Raw genomic sequence first — 16555 nt, 5'->3', positions numbered from 1 at the left:
AGAGAGAGAGGGTCATAGATACAGACCCTGCAGGGACCTATATATTTTTTGTTCTGTCACAGTCAGTTTGGGCTGCTATAACAGAATATCGTAGACTGGGGGACTTAAACAACAGACATTTATTTCTCACAGTTCTTGGAGGCTGGGAAGTCCAAGATCAAGGTGCCTGCAGTTCTGGTGTCTGATGAGAGTCCTCTTCCTAGTTTGCAGACTGCCAGCTTCTCATTCATCCTCATGTGGCTGAGAGAAAGATCATTTCTCTCCTGTCTTTTCTTACAAGGGCACAAATCTCTTTCCTGATGGCTCCATCCTCGTGACCTAATTACATCCCAAAGGCTCCACCATCATATTGGGAGTTAGGATTTCAACAAATGAATTTTGGGGGGACATAAACATTTGGTCCGTAACACTATACAAATAAATTGTATTATTAAGATAAAGGAGGTAAGCTTTGTAAGTAATAAAAAGCTATCGTTTTATAAGCTGTCTTAAACATTTTCCTAAAAGAAAGGGCAGCAAATATAATGTGAATACTTAAAGAAGTGACATTCTTTTTACTTTGTAAAATGATATTTTTAGTATGTTCATTTCTCTTCTAATTGTTACTGCATTTATTTTGGTTCCCATGCGAACCTAGAGAGGGACTTTGCCTATTTTCCCCACCCCTTTGGGCTTCAGTAAAGGAAAATGGACATAAGGGATTCTTCAGGAACTGCTTCAAAATTCACTGTTCATCAGGTGGTTGAGGATAACAAGTACTTGCTGGGACTTGCTCAGTGCCAGATGCTGTGTCTGGCATTGTGGAAAAGGAGGTGAATGAGACAGTGCTTACCACGGAGGTTGGTGGCCACTACCTGAGTCATTTCAAAACAGTGTAGTAAGTGATGTGATGGGCTTTGCACAAGGTGTCAGGTGCAAAGAGAGAAGTCAAAAGAGCTTCTGGAGAGACAGTGCCTAAACTGTGTTTGAATATTGTCCTGTAGCTACCCAAAAAACGGAAGGGAGAGAGAGTGGGAGGAACTCTCTCATCAATTGTTAATTATTTTCCAATTTCAATTTAAAATCATTAAGAAGAGTTGAAGCACACAAGGAAAAGAAAGAGAGGAATTAAACCTCCGAAAAGTAAAAAATACATCCTGCCCATTGCTTATGTCCTGTGCAAACGATTGACATGAGTCTAGGTAAAGAAAATTGTGAACTATGTAAGAAAAGGAAATAACTAGACTTTTGTCATCTTAGGTTTTCCCAGATAAAAAAGGTCGAATAGCCACCTTTGGGATGTATTCAATAATATCATGTAAGAGAGTACCTTAGAGCAGGGGTCCCCAACCCCCGGACTTTGGCCGCTTAGGAACTGGGCTGCACAGCAGGAGGTGAGCAGCGGGCAAGCGAGCAAAGCTTCATCTGCCGCCTGAACCATCGCCACACCCCCGCCCCCCCCCCCAGGTCTGTGGAAAAATTGTCTTCCACGAAACCAGTCCCTGGTGCCAAAAATGTTGGGGACCGCTGCCTTAGAGTACATGTGGGGTGGGGAGGGGTGTATCAATCTGAAAGGGGGTAAACCTGACCAGGTGACCGTTGGACTCTCTGCAGCCAATAGGAAGGCTGATAATGCCACAGGTTAGGGGGTGGTAGAGGGGGATGCCCTGGTTGGTCTAGGACTAGTGTTTTATCAAAACACATCCAGCTATGTACAGTCATTTAAAAATAAACCAAATCCTTTGTAAATATGTCTCAACAACTGAAGTGGAAACATAATCCCTAAGGACTTTCAAATTCTCTCTTTTCCTGCTTTCTCCTAGCTACCTCTCAAACTGCAGATTCTCCCTTCCAGTTTCTCTGCCCTCTCTCTCCCCGTATCCTCATGTTCCTTCTGTTACCCTCACACACATCATTTCCTTTTGATCCTGCATCCTATAATCCCAAGAATGATAGGGAGGATGTCCCTTCCCAGGCATGGAAGGACCTTCAAAAGCTAATTATTTTCATTCTGTCAAATGCTCATTAATTGAATCTGCAGAACTCAATTCTGCTACAGACATAGAATCCTAAGATGTGAGAAGCAGAAGGAAATGCGGGATCTTAGTACAATGCTGTTGCTTTACAGATGAGAAATCTGAGGTACATAGAGGGGAAGCCAGAGTAGTTTCTCAGGACCAGGAACTATCTGATAAGTGAGGCCATATGTTCATATTTTAATAGGTAAACTCCCTTGAATGAGGCTCAGAACGTAATTTCCTTATATTGAATTCCCATCCCCAGAAGATTCTATTGTGTCACAGTGGGAATCACAATGCTACCTTAAAGATTCTCCTCATGAAGCCAGAATACATTTTTCCCTTCTACTTCTATGTTTGAACATGGTAATAATGTTTTTAAAAATTGCCTTCCTTGTTGGAATTTTTATTGATTCTTTCCCAGCAACTACCCAACATAATTAAATGCATAATATGGAGGAAAATGTATAGAATCATCCAAATGCTTATTCTTGGTTATGGTCTGCCAAGTTAAAACCTTGTAGGAAGAGAGTTTAGAACAAATGATAATAACAACGAGGTGCCTGGCACTGAGCCTAGAGGCTTGCATGCCTCGCTCTAGCCTTACAACACTCCTGTGAATGATGGGTCGCCATGTTTCCATTTCAGTAAGTCGAGGTTTAGAGAGATTAGGCTCCAGGTCAGATGGTAGAGCCAGACTCCAAGCCTACGTATGGTAGAATCAACATCTGGGCACTTAATCCGTCCATTTTACTCATCAAAAAACAAAATAAATCGATTCAAAGGTGTAATCACTTTACATTTCACAGTTTAGTTGTCATAGATGGATGCCATGAGAGTAAGCAGTTTCCACTGTGTGTAGAGCCCTGAAAATGATTTAATTTGGGGGGACTCTTTCCTATGGGCTGTGAGAACGCTCATTAGATAGCCCCTTTGGGGTAGATCAACCAAAGTATCTGGTGACAGTTTCAATATCTTATCAATTCCTGCCCTGCAATTCTATCTCCTTGTTCCTCCCTGTTCTCCAGTGTGTGTCTCCTCGAAATCTTTTTGGATTTCTGAGTCAACAGCAAAGTCATTCCTTCCTGAGCATGTCATGTGGCCTCACTGGTCATACACACACACACACACACACACACATCATGATTGTCTCTTTTGCTTCACAATTCACTGTCAGTGTTTTTCTGGTTCAAGTACCAACATAAAACTATCTTTACATTCCTTTGATGATTATTACAACTCTGGTTGTCTATTAACTTTTAATTATTATTAAAAATAAATAAGGGGACTTCCCTGGTGGCGCAGTGGTTAAGAATCCGCCTACCAGTGCAGGGGACACGGGTTCGATACCTGGTCTGGGAAGATCCTGCATGCTGCGGAGCAACTAAGCCCGTGAGCCACAACTACTGAGCCTGCGCTCTAGAGCCCGTGAGGCACAACTACTGAGCCTGCGTGCCTAGAGCCGGTGCTCCGCAACAAGAGAAGCCACCGCAATGAGAAGCCCGTGCACCATAATGAAGAGTAGCCCCTGCTCGCTGCAACTAGAGAAAGACCGTGCGCAGCAACAAAGACCCAACACAGCCAAAAATAAATAAATAAAATAAAATAAATTTACTAAAAAAAATTAGACAAGTTATCTGTAGCTAAGTAATTTTTAAAGAAAAAAACTTAAAAAAATAAATAAGTAAATAGGATACAGTCACTGTTAAGTAACTGGGCTTTAATCAGGAATGAAAGCATAATGTAATTTCTCTTCCTCTCTCATCAGCCCATGGAGAAATCCAAATAGTGATAGCAACTGTTCTTCAAGGTAACATATTTTCCTGTAACTTTTTGTGGACCTAAGAATGCCTTAACCTAACAGATGACCCCCTAGGAAGGATTTCAGGCTTGGTAGTGGTCATCCATGCTTGTGGCACTAACAATGTGAATAGCTGCTTCATTTCCATTTCTAGCCTAATCTCTCATCCAAGGTACCAATGCTTAACCTTCAAGTAACTTGGAGGCATTGCTTTCTAGATGTCCTTCAGCCAAAACAAATTGAATAAGTTTAAAACTGGACTCATTGTTATTCTAGAACTGTACTCTTCAGTATGCCATGTGTGGCTATTGGGCACATGAAATGGAACTAGTCTGAGTTGAGCTGTGCTCTAAGTGTCACCCACACTCAACTTCAAAGACTGAGTACAAGAAAAAGAATGCAAAATATCTCATTAATGGTTTTTATATTGATTACATGCTGAAATGATCTTTCATATGTATACAATTAAATAAAACATATTATTAAAATGAATTTCAGCTGTTTCTTTTTACTTTGTAAAATGTTCTAATTGTGGCTATTAGAACATTTAAAATTATGCAGCTTATGTATATTTCTGTTGGACAGTGATTTGCTAAAATATCAAAGCTGGGAGGGACTGTCTAATCTCATCCCTCATTTTATGATTGAAGAGGGATAATAGTAATAATAACTCATTATTGAGTAAATTTCACATGCCTGATAATGTACCTTAGCACTTACATGTATTATCTAATTTAATCTTTACTGCAATCCTATGGTAGGTACCATGGTTATGCTCATTTTAGAAATGAAGTCTATGGAGGGGAAGTAGCTTGTCCAGTGTTATAAAGCTTGTAACTTGTATGCTCTCTGTGTAGCTTCAATTCCTATGAATGATGAAATACACAAATACTTTTCAAGACATAGATACCATGGGTATGCTTCCGTGGTTCTCTCTCACTGAATCCACCTTTCTCTGGTAGCCACAGTACTATGGACTAACTCCTCAACTATCTTTGCCTCCAATTCTGATCTCATTTCTCTTTGAAAAGAACATATACACAGTTTAAAGGAAAAAGTCACTCCCTTGGAGCAGGGACCTCTACGATTACTGCAAAATTGATTTTATTAACTACCAAAGGCAAAGGAAAGTGACAAAATGTTAAGCTCTGTGATGGAAGGTGAGTTTCCATTCTGCCTAAAGCATCTTGCCTGTCACAGCAATGCATGCCCATGTGCCCGCGCACACACACGCACACTCGTACATGTGTTCACACACGTCGCAAATAGCTCTTCCCAGACTTAGTAGACGTTTACAGCGTTTCATTTTCTCCCTAAAACCATGATGATTTTGCTTTGTGTTTAAAAGTCAATTGGCTAATTCATTTCAAAGGTGCCTCTTCATATACATTTTATTATATATAAAATAGATAACCAACAAGGACCTACTGTATAGCACAGAAAGCTCTACTCAATATTCTGTAATAACCTAAATGGAAAAAGAATTTGAAAAAGAGTGGATATATGTATATGTTTAACTGAATCACTTTGCTGTACACCTGAACATTGTACAGCAAACATTAATACAACACAAACAACACAACATTGTAAATCAACTATACTCCAATATAAAATAAAAATTTTTTAAAAAGAAAAAAAAGTTGCCTCTTTGACTTTGTGTTCTTAATCTGGAGTTTGTTGTAATTACTGGCGCCAACAAGAGCTATCTATATCAACTTTGTACCTTCTTTCCTTTTCTTTCCTCAAGGTACTTTATGACCCAGGCTGCCTTCTGGATCAGAAAGATACTGGAAGCTGTAAAACACACAAAGCCAGGCTTTATCACCTATGTGTGCAGAAGGACACCAGCCCTGAGTGTGTGCCACTTCATGCCCCTGTCACGTGCTCCTCTTTTTACCCGACTCCACTTTCCCGGGTCCATCCCTGGAGAGAGGATGAAAGAAGCCACAGTAAAACCTGGCTGCCTGGGGCTAGCTGCCCATTCATGGAGGTGAGTTGCTGTGTTCCTGTGTTCATGTCTGTTTAGAGTATGTGGAATGCACTCTCAGGCTACACCTGCTGCTCTTAGCCCTGAGAGTGTGGCCCTCGGCACGAATGTGAGGACAGCCCAGTTAGCCTTTGGGGCCAGGCTGCTTCATTTCCCATCACTCTGAGCCCAGGTGTGGTCATATCCCCTGCTCTAGTTTCCCTCAACACAGCTGATGCCAGCTGGTGTTCCAAAATAGCTGTGTTATAAATGCTCAGGACTCTTTTCAATTAAAAAATATTTTAAACACATTTGGAAAAAAGTATATTGCTTTTTTTCTGATCATCAAGTAAGATATGTAGAAAATTTGACAAATGCTGAAAAGTATAAGTCAAAAAAGTAAGCATGAGCTATGATTCTGCCACCCAGAGACATCCACTGCTAATATTTGGGGAAATTCCTCAGGAAATTCCTCATAGATTTTTAGTCCTGTACCGCAGGCATTTCTACAAGTAGGATGCTATTAAATGTGCTGTTAGGCATTCCACTTTTTTCTCTTCATATTATTTTGTGAATATTTTTACATATCATTTAATAGTCTATGAGACCTGTTTGAATATGTTTGTATGTGTGTATATACATGTACACAGTTCTTTCTAGTGATTTCTTCCATAATTTAAAATTTCTCTTAGATGGAGAATTATCCTGCATTCTGTATAACATTAATCTTCATGTGTGGTAGCCCTAGAGCTCCCCTAAATCATGTATTTTGGTGTTTTACATCTTACTCTGTGGCCTCTCTGTGACTTATTATATTGTATTCATATTTTATTTTTTACATCAAAGTTTTAAAAAATCAAATAATGCAGTGCTTATAGGAAAAGAGATAGTCATCTGTCTAATTTTTCAACTATCCAAGAATCAGTTGTCTCCAGAGAAGAGAATTTTTCGTTTGAGTTCATCTGTCAGGACTGTTCAATTTTGCAAATTACAGAAACATCAGCTGTATTGGTTAGGAATAGGTTTACTGATTATAATAGAAAATACAAATTAATAGTAGCTTAAGCACTTTATCATTTATTTTCTTGGGTAAAAAGATGCCTGAAGATATGCAGTCAATCTTTGCTATGTAAGCTCCACATTCATCAGGGACCTGGGCTCTAATTTCCCCACTTCCTCATGGCTTCCATTTTCAGGGTTTCAAAATGCTTGCTTCTGGAGCTCCTTCATCCACACAACAGGAAAGAGTAAGGAGCAAAAGAAAGATGGCATGCTCTAGCCATATCAAGAAACTTGAAGGAGTCTTCCTGGAAGTTCCATACAGAACATCTGTTTAAATTTCATTGGCCAGAGCTCAGCCAAGTTCTGGGAGTTTGAGAATGTAGTCATTTATTTGGGATCAGTGCACCACTGAATAAAATTGGGGTTTTATTACCCATAGAAGTAGATGAAGAATACTGTGTAGGCAAGCAGGAAATATATTGCTTTACAGAACTAAATAATTCAAGGTTTATCTATGGCTTCAGGTACAGTTTGATCCAGCTGATGATAACATCATCAGACTTTCATTCCATTTCTCAGAGATCCTCTGGCTCATCCTCCTCATGCACTGTTTTTACCCACAGATGGGCTCTGCCTAGAATGACAGAGTTGGCTGGAGTATTTCATGATATTGTATCCTACACCTCACTGCCCAGAGAAGGACATTTTTTATTTCTTCATTTGTGGTTGTTTATTGACCACCCAATATCATATTCTCAATTCCTTCTCTGGTCACCTCTACAACTTTAAATAGCACAATTAAACCTTCATTTCTTATTCCATTAATCACAGGGATGGACATCTCTTGACTCCCACGTTGTATGATAAGGACATTTACCACACGTTTAACCATTTACCACACCTTCTCACTTTTACCTCTCAAACTTTGCCAGTTTTACCTTTATTTATATAATGTTGAGATTGAGAAATATACGTTCTCACCATCCTAGTTAAGTCTTCTTAAATGTCCCTAGGCTGATTCTAGAAGCTTAAAACAGAAAATAACATTTAAATCATTATAATATTATAAATACTGTCCTTGAACATCCAAATGGCATGCTAGGTGGTCAAAGAAGCAAGTCTGTGCCACTCAAGTTAAAATCCTTCTAGTTTTGTTGTTGTTGCTGTTGTTGTTATTTGGCCACACCGCACGGCACGCGGGATCTCAGTTCCCCGACCCGGGATCAAACCCGTGCCCCCTGCAGTGGAAGCGTGGAGTCTTAACCACTGGACTGCCAGGGAAGTCCCCCAGTCTTTCTGTTTTTAAACACCACCAAACACCTTTACCATTTCTATAAGTTTTCTAAGATCCTGTTTAAACTGATTCACCTCTTTTTGTGTTTTTCCGTAGAGAGGTCTTTTCCATGGTCATCTAGGCCAAATTAGACCAAGTGCTCCCAAGACCAGCAGCCTGGATATCTTATATCCAAGATGTAGGTCTGAAGCTCTGAAAAGAATTCTGGGCTAGAGTGTAAAATTTGGGACCTGTTAGCGTACAAATGATAAAGCAAGCACAGTGGATGAAATAGTATAGGGGCCTATAGAGAGTAAAAGAAGAGGAAGGGCTTTGACATTTAAGTGTTAGCCAGAGAAGGAGCTGGCAAAAGAGACTGAGCTTTTCAAATTTCAGCATGAGAGAATCAGTGAGCTGGGAGAGTAGCAGAGGTGATGTTGGACCTCGCACCTGGAACAGGGGTTCTTGCTTCAGCATTCCTGGCAGATGGCACCCAGCCTGTGCTTTGATACCTACAGTGCTAGACGGCTCCAAATGTTGAGACAGTCTTACACCAAGCTGAATTGTTTCTCCAAAATATCCTGGCCCCTGTTTCGCTTTCTCATGCATGAAAAATCCAGCCCGATTTTATTGTGTCTCTCTGCATAATAGCTCTTGAAATAGTATGAGATAGTTAAGCGCCCAATACATATAATATCATCAACCATTAATGTTGCTTATATATTGTTATTATTATTGTTATGATTTTTATTTCATGGTTACTCTCAGCAAAGTCTTTAAAGTCAGACAGCCTGAATTCTAACCTTGACTCTGACCCTTTCTAGCCATGTCATGTCATTTCAATACCAAGTTCCTTAACCTTTTTTAGCGATGTGATTAGCAAATCATATGCACTCAATAAATGTTTGTTATGTAATAATAAAATAATAACAATAATACATACCACGAGCTCCATTTACCACTTGTGCTACCTTATTAACTTTTACAATGTGTTGAAATGATCTGTGTCCAACCCTATCTCCTGTAATTGGCTCTGGGTGCTTTGAAAAGAGGGATCCATCCTCTTATCTTATTCATCATATCCCCATGGTTGAGCACAGGGTCTGCCACAGAGAAAACTAGTAAAACTTTTGTGGGACAGATATTTGCCAACCCCCTAGCTACCCAGGTTGCCCTTCTTTAAACATAAAATGATAGATAGCTCAAATCATCCACTAACCATCCTATTGTAAGTGCCCCCTTATTATCTGTGGGAGACCCCAAAGGGATTCTACACATGTACCTGGAATCCAAAGATGTCAGCCATACTCACCTTGTCCCTCTTTGCTCTGACCACCTCTGTTGCCTTCAGTGCTTCTTGGTGACAGGTCACTGCTGCCTCTGCCCTTCATGGGACTGTTGGTGTCTGTGCCAAGGAGTCTGGCTCTGAATGACCTGCCTCTCCAGGTGCAAGGACGGGCTTCCTCCCTGGGTCTGAGCTCTGCTTCATTAGTTGGGCCCTGAACACAGAGTATTGACTTGTGCTGAGCCTCTCACAAATCCTTCCTGAAGGGTCCTATTGGTTTCTGCTTCTAATCCCTTCTCGCTACAGCTTAAACCAGTGAGAGGCCACTCAATATCCCCAACTTTTCTCTTCTTCCCACTGTAGCTTCTGCCCTCATTAGAGCCCCATCTTCTAGTTACAGGGAAAAAGCTTCCAAATTTATGAATGGGACAAACTGATGTAAGGCAGGGGAGGATGGGCAGTGTGGAGGCAGAAGAGACTTGTTCATATTAGGCAAAGCTAGTCAAAAATATCCCACTAAATAGAATATCCCCAAATACCCTGGTCCATGTTAAAATTAGTTTTGCCATATCCTGAATGTGGTGGTGATTTATTTTATTTCATTTATTTTATTTCAGATTTATTTTATTTCATTTATTACATAACTCTATACATCTGTTAAAACTCACAGAACTGCACACCAAAAAATACAGTTAATTTTTACTATGTACAAATTTTAAAATATGTTGTACAGTTTCAGTTGTGCCAGAGTTTTACCTGGCAGATCACACTCATGATGTTTTTCTTGTGACTTGGCTGTTCTTGGAAGATTTTATTTTCCCGTTTTCCTTCCCAATAGACTAAATATTCATTTATTTGATTTTTATTGATAATAAAACATGGATTAGTTAACGGGCTTTTCAAACATAAATAGATTAAACCCAACAATATCAGGATGACTAGAGGACAAAGAACAGCAAAGCACAAAAAAGGGCCAGGAGCCTCTTATCTGGACAGTGATAACTGTGCTTGGCTGCCCTTTATTTGCCTCTATTCTCTGCTAATTCAGGCAGCCGGCTGTTCAGTGTTCAAAGCAGGTTCATACAGACTTTGCCACATAGCAAGTTACTAAAAAGAGCCTATCTTTGAATTCTTGTGCTCTCATACTCTCTTGCTCAATACTGTTAATCCCCTTTGGAATAGACTGACTTCTGGACAGCTCTTTCCTGGCCAGAGGCAACCTGAAGCTTCTCTCCTCCTTCTCTGGATCCTCATCCACTTTTCAGTTGCAGACATAATGTCACAGCATCTGAGCCACCTGTTCCATTTCACAATCCCTCCTGCACACGAGTCTGTATCTCCCAAAGCCACATCCTCTCACAAAAGTGCATGATCATCCTTTCATTCACAGGGTTGTGAGTTCCTTTGGCCTCCAAGGGCCCTTGGTTCTTGGGCAACTCTGACCCACTGGAAAGCACAAATGCAAATCCAACTGTCCGTTCATATTTCTGTCCATTCAGCTCTTACCAAGGAGTATCCACTCTAAGCCAGGCTCTTCCTGAAGTTCAGAGTCTCTTACCTCTAGTAGCTTATGTTTTACTGGAGAGGCAGAGAGTAAGCAAGTAAAAAAAAATACATCAATGAGTTAGTTACGAGATGAGATTAGAGCGAGATGAGGACTGTAGGTGACATAAACGGAGTGCTAGAACAAAAACTAATGGGATGGGGGATAGCTGGTCAAGGGGAATCCTCTCTGTAAAAGAGATACTTAGGCCAAACCAGAGGAGAAGCATTTCAGGTTTATGAAACAGTAAATGCAAAGGTCCTGAGGCCAGAGAGCCGCGCATGACTAAAAACCTATAGCCCAGGATGGCTAGAACTCAATGGGAGAGCAGAGTGTGTGAGCTGGGGTAGAAGAGGTAGCAGAGTTCAGGACAAAAGCTCCCTGGAGGCTGAACTGAGGAGTCTGAGCAAAAAGCCTCGCTCATCAGGTCTGATTTGGGTTTGGGGGAGTGGGAGATAATCAAACACTCCAGGATGTGTAGCAAAGTAAGAATAAACACGACCCTCTGTGGGAAATTTGATTCTTACAAACAACAAATTGCAAATGTTTCTCCATTTTCAACTTTATTTAGAGGAGGTTTTGTTAGAAGTTGTTTCCTGACATAGAACGATTGTCTACAACAGGGGTCCCCAACCCCCAGGCCGCAGACTGGTACCAGTCCGCGGCCTGTCAGGAACCGGAACGCACGGCAGGAGGTGAGCGGCAAGGGAGCGAAGCTTCATCTGCCGCTGCCCATCACTCGCATTACCGCCTGAACCATTCCCCCCGGCCATCCCGACCATGGAAAAATTGTCTTCCACGAAACCGGTCCCTGGTGCCAAAAAGGTTGGGGACCGCTGGTCTACAAGGTAAGCTGAGGACTCCAGTGAATGGATCATGTGAATGACATGTGCCCAGGGATGCCACAGTGTCTTGTTCTAGGGTCTTATTTATTCTGTGGTGTTTATTGAAATGAAGCCAGCCACTCTGGCTTCATTATAGGAAAGGTTTTCACAGTTTGGTTTCCGTTCTTTTGCAGCTGCATTAAAACTCTTTGTCCAACTGTTTAAATTTTTAGCAGCTCTTAGTGGATGGAAGGTATGCAGACTTCAAGTTTGTGAGTTCAAGAGAAGTATTGATTTATTTCAGTAGTTTGGATTTGGAATTTGATTTCCATCTTCTTTGTTCCTTCCTCTTTGTCTCCGCCTACTTTCTTTCTCTCTCTCTCCCTCTCTCCCTCTCTCTCTTTTTCTCTCTCTCTCTCTCTCATACACATCCCTCCATCTTGCAGCTAAGGCACCCAGAGTCAAATCAACTTAAAACAAGCTTTGAAACTTCTAAGATAACCCCCATGGTGTGTTGCTGATAAGGTGCTTCAGTCCACGGCAGGCTGCTCTGCAGTAAATACGTAACAGGACATTTGTACCAGTTGAGCAGTGTGGACAACCAGAAGAGAAAAAATAGTATCTTTCTTCTGCAGACTAGAAGAAATTAACAATAGAAACCTTAACATTTTCAAGTTTATAAATGAAATAATAGAATCAAAGCTTTCTTAATCTCCTCTGAATGGTGTTTCTGGCCTGGTAGCTCCACTGAGCTATTTGTACCAGAGGCTTCCTGGCAGGGAAACTCGGCCTGGAAGGCAGAACAGCCTGATGCCTGGCACATCTCAGGGGCTCGTAGTGGCCACTTATTATTTTCAGGCTGTCAGCTTCCATTTTGCCTTCCTAACAGCACCCCAAATTTACTGGGGAAGTAAAATCTCCCCTACTGTGTGTAGTCTTGGTGAAAGGACTAGATCTTTCCTTCCTCACTCTCTGATTCAGAACAGGGGAAGGAGGAGATACAAAGCTAACTTCAGCCTGTCTGGTGTGTTCTCCAGTGACTTTGGACTTGGTTGAGTGACCCAAGGATGGAGAACTGGTAGAGGCCATTCGCCATATCAGGAGGGATGGCACATGGTCCTGATGGAGCTCCTTTGTGAACCAGGTGCTTCACTTTCTGCTTTTTGGTTCTCTGGGACTCTTCCTGGTACCTGATTCTCCAAGCTGGGCTTCCAGTATCTCAGCAATTCTGTATGTCCCTAAATAACATTCCAATAATTTCCCTTAAGTTATCTAGAGTTCTTTTCTGTTGCTTGCTGTTGAAGGCCTTAATTGAGATGGTACAATAATGTTCCTAGACTGAATGAATTAATGGAATGAGTTATATTTCAAGCCTTTTGTGATTTTCCCCTTCTTTTGTCATAGTCAGAGAATTAAATCTCATCTGTAGATGAATTTTCTTGGAATTTGGAAAAATATCAAAGTTTTATACAATTTTCCTTTTGGAGGTAAAGCTATTTTAAAAAAACAATTAAACCTAAGTTTTAAATATAGGCTTATTATATGGTAGTTAGAAAATAAAGATAAACATAAAAAAGAATATAAAAAATTCATAAACATCTTTCTATATAATAAATATCAGTTGACAAAACAATGTTTGATAACTGAATGGTATCTCATGGTAGAGATAATATATTTAGATAATCCCCCATTACATTTGGGCTATTTCCAATTATTCACTCTTATAAAAGATCCTGCATTGAACATGCTCTTAGATAAACCTCTGTAGACATAGGCTTATTATCCTTATGATACATTTTAAGTAGTAGAATTGTTGGGCCAAAGAGTTTGCATGATTATAATCATTTTACTTATAATAGTAGCCCCTTTTAAATGAAGCGGATAAAAAGGAACGTTTATTGTGGGAGTCTTCTTCAGCAAAAGCAAAACAAAAACAGAAACAAACATAAAACAAAGAAAAGGAAAGAAAAGTCTGTGATTTAAGCTATGAATCAAAGCAGTCCCATTTAAAACCTCATTGCATTAACTGAGGTGCTTCAATTGACCAGCCCAATTAAATAGAGCCAGACGGTACAAGAAAAAATTATTAATAGCCCTGTCTGTTCAACACAACCAGACATTGCACTTGCTCTCTTCATCCATTCATTCAAGAAATGGTTATTGAATCCCTACTGTGTATCTGGCATGGATCTCGGGGCTGGGATGTAGAAAGGGAGGTAAGACCTGTTGTCCACCTTGGAGGCACTCACTATCCAGTGTCCAAGCAGACCTTTAAATAACTCACAGTCACACAGTGTGGTGGTATCTGCTGCAGTAGAGAGAGGAAAACAGCATTGTGGGAACAGAGAACCTGGAGTAGTTTCAACCTGTGCATGTAAAGTCCATTCTTCTCTTTCGTTCCCTTCTCTCCCATTAGAAAGCACCAACTGAAATGGAATATACCTTGAAAAATACAAAGTTCTGGAGAATCAAGGAAGGGAGAGATCACGAACAGCTCCATGGAATCCATGAGCGTTGAAGAGAGGTAGGACACGCAGCATCTGGAGGAGGGCCCTCTGGAGAGGACATTGTGAGCACTGGTACAGAGAAGAAAAGAAAAGCAAGTGTTCAGGGAGCAGATTGCTTGAAACACAAGGTTTGGGTATACCAAGATGGCTGAAAAGAGGGGCTACCTTGGATTGCTGTTAATAATAAGACAAGGCATTCGTGTGTACCTCCAAAAGTAAAAGAGAGGCATTGTATTAGTTACCTATTCCTGGTGCAACAAATTACTTAGTGGCTTAAAACAACCCAAATTCGTTATTGTACAGCTCTCTAGAGCAGAGGTCTGACGTGAGTCTTATGGCACTAAAATCAAGGTGTGTTCAAGGCTGCCTTCCTTTCTGGAGACTCTAGAGGAGAATCTGTTTCCTTGCCCCCACCTCAGCTTCTGTATTCCTTGGCTTGGGACCTTTCTTCTTCCTTGAAGGCCAGCAACAGCTGCTCAAGTCCTTCTCACACTGCACCACTCTTGACCTCCTCTCATGCCCATCACTTCTACTTTCAAGGACCCTTCTAAAGGCCCACCTGTGCAACCAGGATAATCTCTCATCTCAAGATCCTTAACTTAATCACATCTGATTCAGTCCGATGGGAATAGGGAGGAAAGAACAGCTGCCTGTGGAAGAGTTGGGAGAGACTCCCTAGGAAATGGGAAGAGGTTGAGTGGAGACTGGGGAGAAGGGGAAGAGAGGTAGAGTTGTCAGAGATGATTCAGGCTTTGCACTCCCAGGAGGGTGAGGATAATGGTGTCATTCATCAGGAATATTTGGTTTAGGGAAGTGGCATAGTGGTAAATTTAATTTTGGATCTTTAGAGAAATAACTGACAACTTTTCCACTTTCAAATTTGAATGGGGATATAAGATCAATAAAGATTCAAGACATATACAATCCAGGGAGAGAAAAAATGGGTGGGAATGGCTGAGAGTGAGGAGTGTTGAGACAGAGACAGGGCACAAAGAAGGTAAAGAAGAGATACCTAGGGTGGGGAGAGACTGAGATGGGAAGAGAGAGATAGAAGAGAGAAAAAGTGTACAAGTAAGATGGGGAAGAAACACAGACCATGAGGAAGACACACCAGGTTGGCAAAAGAAGGAGGAAGAGAAAGGCAGGAATATCAACAGAGAGAATCTGAGAAAGGGACCAGCTCAGAGGTTTCTGGCATGAATACGTTGGTCAATTTAAATTTCCGGTTCACTTGGGTTGTGCTCACAATTGTAAGTTAATAATTTTTAAGATTGTCTGGAAAGATTTATCTACTTTTGCAGGTTAATTACTGTCACAGCTCCTCTGTTTGTTAGGCTTCCACGGAGACTCTGTGGTCCTGGAGGGGGTGAATTATCCTACCTATAGGACCTTTGGCCCCTCACCTGTCTCATCAAAGGAAGACTTCTTTCCTCTTCCCTTCCCCAAATGGCCTAACTCCTGAATTGTTTTGTCCCTGGAATCTGAGGCCTTGGAAAGATGTATTGAGGAAAAATGTTTTTCATTCTTTCACAGTTCTTCACAGATATTACAACGCACTAGTGACACACAGGCAGGAGCTTTGGTGAGTCTCAACACAACTGGGAGTTTATGGTCCCCGTTTTACAGATGGGAGCAGTGGGTCTGGGCTTTCGTCTAACCACATAATCAAGGTCACAAGTGGAAAAAGCTGGGAGAATAGGCTTCCTGCAGATGGGGGAAGCAAAACAAGTATTGGCAGGATCACTTAGGAAGACCAGTCGATTGAAACACTGACCCTGGAAAACCTGGAAGCCTTGTATCTAAGGGACTACGGATGTCACTCTGAATCCTGCTCCCAAACTAACTGTGCCCAGGCAGAGTCAGAGGCATGACAAGGAAGTAGGCTGTAGATTTCCCTTAGCACGGACACCACAGGCACTTTCCGTTTTCACGTTTATTATCTTTCAGTAGAGGAATGGGTACTTAGAGAGGTTAACCAACTTGCCCAGGGTTACCCAGGAGCCAGCAGTGAGCCCAGGGCTAGCTTCCTCTGTTGGGCAGCGCTCCCCGGGGAAGGCGCCCCGCTGGCCCGCCCCGAGGGGTGAGGTCCCTCCGTCACCCCTGCGCCCACTGCCTTGCGCGCCCGGCCGCGCCACAGCCACCCCCGGCGTCCGCAGGGGGCGGCCGCGAGGACCACGCGGGCTGGGGGCTGCTGAGCCTGCGGAGCCAGTCTCGGCCGGCCGGGAGGAGGACGATGCTCGGCCCGCCCAGGTGAGCCTGCGCTGGGGTCCCTCCGCCCGCAGCCCCGGGCGGGCCCGCGCCTCGCGCTCGCCAGCCTCCCAGCGCGGGGGCTGAAGCCCGCACCCGAGGGGGCGGCG

The 16555-nt window shown here is 42.0% G+C and overlaps 1 protein-coding gene across 1 annotated transcript in view; it reads left to right on the top strand.

The window, feature by feature from the left end:
- The window catches only part of HTR4 (5-hydroxytryptamine receptor 4), a 361553-nt gene that overhangs the window by 133398 nt on the left and 211600 nt on the right, over positions 1-16555 (top strand). Inside the window, exons 4-5 of the mRNA XM_082382756.1 lie at positions 5546-6264; positions 6304-16448. The gene's annotated coding sequence lies outside the window, so the exon portion shown is untranslated. The remainder of the gene's footprint in view (positions 1-5545; positions 6265-6303; positions 16449-16555) is intronic.

This window comes from Balaenoptera borealis (genome assembly GCF_965194805.1).
Source record: "Balaenoptera borealis genome assembly, chromosome: 2".
In the NCBI taxonomy this organism is placed as follows: domain Eukaryota; kingdom Metazoa; phylum Chordata; class Mammalia; order Artiodactyla; family Balaenopteridae; genus Balaenoptera; species Balaenoptera borealis.
Note: the sequence above shows the minus strand (reverse complement) of the source record. Positions and strands in the feature narration are given on the sequence as shown.